Source organism: Coffea arabica, chromosome 1c (assembly GCF_036785885.1).
Source record: "Coffea arabica cultivar ET-39 chromosome 1c, Coffea Arabica ET-39 HiFi, whole genome shotgun sequence".
Classification (NCBI taxonomy): Eukaryota; Viridiplantae; Streptophyta; class Magnoliopsida; order Gentianales; family Rubiaceae; genus Coffea; species Coffea arabica.
This window is the reverse complement of record NC_092310.1, coordinates 11,859,648-11,866,259: the sequence shown is the minus strand read 5'-3', so window position 1 is coordinate 11,866,259 and position 6,612 is coordinate 11,859,648.

Genomic DNA, 6,612 nt, shown 5'->3' with positions numbered 1-6,612 from the left:
GTACCTCCTGTTGAATTTGATATGTGTTAGTAGCTATTAATTCAACTATTTCTTCAAGAGACATACCTGACATGGATGACGGTTCTTGAGACTCATACTACTGAAAATTCATTGGCCCTGTTGTATAATTATAACTGGAGTTATCCCACCATCCTTGATCATACCCGTTTGGATTAGGGTTATACCACGTTTGAGACCATAGTGAAAAATCTCCATAATTATTGAGTGGGACACTCAGATTATCTTGATATTCGGGGCACATACAGGTCGAATGATCCCTGGCATAACAAATTTCACAGGTTGCAGCAGCCATTCTTTCTCTAATAGAGTATAGTGCCTCTAAATATGAAAACTTAGAAAAAAAATCAGTCTCATTGCCTTCCTCGAAAACAAAATCCAGTAAATCACCAAAATACGGAGTGTTAGAAGCCATAAACTATATAATAAAAAAAATAAGAGAAATAAATTAAAATTGAAAACAAGGTGAACTCAAAAAGAAACAAATTAATCTGACACCAGTCCCCGGCAAGGGCGCCAAAAATTGACAGGTGCCGAACCTGTGCAATAATAATAAATAAAACCTAACTACCACCTAAGGCAGTCAATAATCAATTCGAGTACTGGAGCAGGGACTCTAGGTGTGCAATGGTTACTTGATTCACCCTGTTCCCGAAGAGTTTGCTTAATCCGATATACCTGAATTAATTATTTAACTGAATTCACTACTAGTAGACAGTGGTAAGCAGGGTCGTCTCCTCAGGGACTGGAGAGAAATTTATTTCTTTTCAAGTCAAGATTAATGGGGGATTTTAGGATTAAATGCTAACTAAACAATTTAACTGCAGAAAAGTAATTAATTAAAAGAAATAATTAGGAGAGTTCTAGCCAAGGGTACACTTCAGAAATGGTTCATGCACTGATCATTGATGCAGAAATAATTCCAACATTTATTAATAGATCAGTTATAGTTGTTATACACGCGATAAACAACCAACCCTTCCTTAATTTATCGATAGTCAAGGTACGACCGTTAACTATTTCCCTAACCCAAAAACAACCCTAGGTACGACCGTAGGATTTAATTTCTGGTTTACATTAATAATTAGAAAGGCCCAATCCTAATTAACAAACACGCTACGAGGGTTTGTTTAAATTAGATCGTATGTTTCCCTGACATAAACCCAATTACGCCAGTTGCTACTGGGATAGAGGTAACGAACAATTACGGATTCAGTTACCTCTATTTAGCAAAATAGCCTATATGAATAATCAATTATTGCGCACTAATCAATCATCCACACGAGCTATAACGGTTAAAAGCAGGAAACATATGAATACCAATAAATGGAGGAAGCAATTAAAATAAATTAGATCTCACAGTAATTGTTGAACCAAGTCTTCAGTTGTCCCCTTGACTAGAATTGAGAAGCTAGTTCTCCATTAATGGTCAATGGAGAACCAGCCGTGCAAGGCTAAAAATAATAGCCGCCTTAGTGTTTGATAAGAGAAAAACTGAAGGGAACAAAAGATTGGCCAAAAGGCCAAAAGGCTTTGCCGAATTCTCCTTTGCGGCCCCCCCAGAGAGCCAAGCGGCTGCCTCCTTTTCTCTTCTTATTCTCTGGCCAAGTAATAATCACGTGAGATCCCTAGCTGAGTCTTCATCCCGCGGGATCCGGCTTTCCTCCTTAGTTTCCTAATGGAAAAATACTACCAAATAGAACTAGTTTTCTAAATAGCAAAATAAACCACAAAAGAAAGTATTTCAAGTTTCCTAATTCAACAATAAGACTAGTAATTAGAATTCAAGTCTTCCAAATCTTCCTCTAAAGCTGCCCAGAGTTTGAATCGAACTTGGAAATCGATCCCGAATGTGCCACCATCAAATTAATTGGAAGATTGCCCCTTTTTGTCACGTTTTGCTCTTTTTCCTACAATTTAGCACCATTAACCAAATATAAGTAGAATCCATCAATTAACGCAATATTTGGCTGAAATCAAGGGAAGAATAATTATAGATTTAGCGACAAATAATGACCTATCAAGACCATCCATCAATCTCTCTTTCCGTGATCCCTCATCTTTTCAGGAGTGCGGGGTTGCCTAAACCCATGCCTACGACCCTTTTCTCGTTCTCGCCGAGCCATACTTAATATAAGTCTATAGGCATAAGAAAAGGAATAATTAGGCATAACAGAACTTAATGCATATACAAGTTGTAAAAATATTTAAAATTAAAACATGATTCTTTACATATACCAAAGTCATAGTACAAGTCGGGAGAGCACAAAACAAGCCAAATATATCAAATACAGGACATAGGCAACTAAGTGCCACAAAATATAGGAGTACATGCAGGCAAAATACAAAAGGCTTCACGGTGTGCACCACCCCTACTATCCTAGGTAGGATCAAAAGAATACCATAAGCCTAGTTAGGGACAGAACTAGAACAATCCACGATACCAACCCACATCATTCAAATAATTATAAATTTCAAATTTCATCCAAAAGCCTAAGCTACTTTCTAAATTCTTAGCCTAAAACTTCCAATGAATACAAGTTTTTCTCACTAAATTCAAGGTGAAAGTTCCTATACAGGCTAGGATAATAAGTCAAACCAAAAGAAATGCAAAAGATGTCTCATTTTCAAGCTCAAAATGGAGTCCAAAATTGTTCAAATGGTTCAACTTTTCTGCCAAAATTTCGGCAAGCAAAATAGTAGAGGAAGCAAGGTTTCCAACCCTTAAACTCATTAGATGGCCATTTAAAATTCATAATCTTGACTCACCTCCAACATAACTTGAAGATTAAAGTCTTATAGGATTTTATGAGCAAAAATGGTGCTACAACGTCAAGAAACTTTTGAAATCAAGACTGCTTTAAGTCCTCAACTCAAGAACAACTTAAAGAGATGGAATCACCTTTAGACTAGAGTCCACAAGACATTAAATCATAGATGTATAAGGATTTAACTCTAAAAAAAAAACACTAGCATTCAACATCACTCTAATTAAACACAAATACTTCAATATTACTCGTTAAAACATCAAGCACCAAAGTCACATCGCACTTAATATACAATCAAATCCTATAGTCCGGCATCCTAAACTTTTAAGCCTAAGATACACTACAAAGATCTGAAATCTAAATTCTGATATCACCTGTGACGACCCCACTTTTTCTTAGGGCGAACTCTAGGGTTTCGGTGGGCCACCTGCCTAACTCTTGACAAGCTCAATACGAGTCAAATTTAAACGTAAAGGTAAACAACCAGTAATAAAAGTCAATATAAAGAAAAGTCGCTTCCTTAAATAATCATTCAAGTCTTACATCATAAAGTTTTCAAAAGGTACATCAATTTTTCCCCAAAAATACAACCATCCAAAGTTGACTAAACCATTTACATCCAAATTCTAATCAAAAGATAATCAAATCAACTCCTCCAAAATCTTTTCATTCCTAGCTCCTATTAAGGAAAACAAACTGCGGGGGTGAGCTAACGCTCAGTAAGGCCAAGAAAAACATGCAAACACATAAATTCAAGTAGCAATAAAGCTTACACAAAAGGAATAGCCATAAAATTCAAGTTATTCACAAGGAAAAGTAAAACACAATCAATAAGGATACGGAAACTCTCAGGACTACCTCCACACAGCTTGGCCAAGGCCTTAATCCAAATATCTCACGTTGACTCATCGTCAACTGAGCAAGTACCAAATCCGTAGATTCCACTTTCACCAAATTTCGTCCACCTCTACTTCCCCTACCGGGCCCACACGTCAACTAGAAATGGGCAATACTACTCGAGTATGCCAAACAAGATCTCAAAAGATCAACCTTTATAATTTTCTCATGGTTTACCAAGCTTCTCGACCAAGCTCATGCCAGCTCGAGTCGCAAGGTTAGTCAATGAGTTTTGGGCGTCCCCACAAGTAAAAGTATAATTTGTCAACGAGGTTCACTCCAATCGACATGCAAGTTCGAGTTCAATACAAGTCAAGTAAAGGAGAGTGAGTGCGATAAAGTATACACTCGACTCTCAAGTCATGTTCACATATACAAGCAAGATCAATCAAGTAGATACAACAATCTATGCACTTGACACTCACCAAGTCAAAAGTAAGTGAGCAATTAAGGCCTTTAGTTGTCCTCACCGGGATCCCTTTCGAAACCCTCTTGAGCACCTGAAGAAATAGTGACCAACCATCACTCACATATACTTTGGATCACTTAACATTTAAGGAAGAAAATGCACTTGTTTAAAATGTAAGATAACACCTTAAAAGGATTTTTTCCATCGAAAATCGAGATTCAAAAATGAGGGTTTAAAGTCTCAAGGGCAACATATATCATCCATGAAATCAAGTTTAAAACGGACTATCAATCTCAAATGGAAGGGGAAAGTTCATAAAAGTTCGTTTCTTAAGAAATCAGAAAATTTCAGTTTTACGCGACAAAACTTAGAAAATCAGATATTGAGTTTGTTTGGATAAGAGTTTATTTGCATGATTTATTTGAGATAATTACTGTAGCACCTTTTGTGATGTGATGTATGTGAGATAAAAAGGTGATTGGGAAGATAAAAAAGTGGTTGAAATTTGTGAAGTAAATTTTTTTATTTGAAATTAGGGTTGTCCAAACAAACCCATTGAGTTTGGTAAGTCAACAATTGGAAACTTTACACTGTTGGAAACTTTTGCACCAGGAAACTTAAATACTAATCTTCCAAGGAAACTTTTGCACCGTTGGAAATTACACCAGTTTTTTGGAGGACCTAATCCAAAGGGAGTCGAGAATTGGTTAGGGAATATGATTAGCATCTTTGTAACCTTGAACTATACAGAAGAGAAACAGATGATGTTTGTCGTCTTCCAATTTAAGGGACCAACTCGTTCTTGGTAGAGCGTTATCAAGGCTAAGCGGGATAGAGAGCAAATCCTGTGGATTTGGATAAATTTTGCAAGAAAATTTAATGAGAAATTTTAAGAGAGAGGATAATTTCATAAAATTGTTTCAAGGAACCCTAAATGTTGCCAAGTATGAAACTCAATTCACTAAGTTGTTCAAATTTATCCCTGAACTGGTAGTTACAGAGCGAAAAAGAATAAGGCAATTTGTGCAATGATTGAATGTGAAAAAATTCAGGAAGTCTTAGTGGCAGCACAAATAAATATCTTTGTGAAAACTCTTGAGAAATCCCAGAGGATTGAGAGCACAAGAACTCAAATGAAAACTTTCTAGGCAAGGAAAAGAGGTATGCCAAGTGGAAACCTTGGACAAGTTGATAGAAGTGCACTGCCTCCTAAGTTTGAAAGAGAGGAAGGTAGCATAAGATTTTCGAGGACACAAAGATGTGTTTCGTCAGGAGGAACCCAAAGTGGGAGAGGACAATAAAGAGGTGCCTTACTAGAATGCCAAATATCAGCTTCTCATTTAGTTTTGTGGATATTGTGGAAAGTCAAATCATTCCAAAGACAATTGTTGGCGAAATTCATGAATGCACTTGCATTGCGGGAATGCTAAGTATTAGATTGCTAGCTGCCCAAACATACCTTGAGAAGGGACTGATGCCCGGCGGTCAGACAAGTCAACTCCAAAGCAAACAAATGTAGGAGGAAACAGATCGAAAGTGTTAGTCAGGATATATCTTTAGATCAACAACAAGTTCTCGACTCGTCTGAAGTTGTAGAAGGTATGGTTCCTATTTTTCATCGTCTGACTAAGATTTTGATATACCCTTATGTAATCCATTCCTTTCTAGACCCTAATTTTATGTGTAAAATAGATATGAAAGTTGAGAAATTATCATACAATTTGGAAGTTAAAACACCCACAAGTGACCAATGTCTAATCACTAACACGATATATAAAAACTGTGAAATTTGGATTAGAGAGCGAAAATTGTTGGCAGACATTATAAGTTTAGGCATCAAGGGATATGATGTTATTATAAGAATGGATTGGTTAGTCCGATATTATATTCGATTAGATTGTAGGGCAAAAGTGGTTAAATTTTACATACCAAGAGAGGCAACCTTAAAATTGAATAAAAGGGGTAATTTAGTCTTGTCTGCTCTTATTTTGAGAATTTGGATCTGAAAATTGTTGAGTAAGAGAGCACAAAGGTATCTAACTTTCTTAATAAATACCTCGAGAGATAAAATAAAAATAAGATGTGCCGATGGTAAAAGAGTATTCAGAAATTTTTCCTAATGAACTAGTGTCGTTGCCTCCTAAGAGGGAGATAGAATTTAGAATTGACTTGGTATCTGAACAACATCCATCTCTAAAACTCCTTATCAGATAGCACTTGTCGAATTTAAGGAATTGAAACTACAATTGCAGGATTTGTTAGAGCGAGAATTTATGCGGGAGAGTGAATCCTCATGGGGAGCTCCAGTACCATTTGTTAAGAAGAAATACGGGAGTTTAAAATTGTATATCAATTATCGGGATTTAAATGAGGTTATAGTTAAAAATGAATGTCCTTCACCACATATTGATGAATTATTTGAACAATTGCAAGGAATAGTTGTGTTCTCTAAATTAGATCTCAAAAAGAGATACTGTCAATTAAAAATAAAAATAAAAAAGAGGATGTGCTAAAAATCGT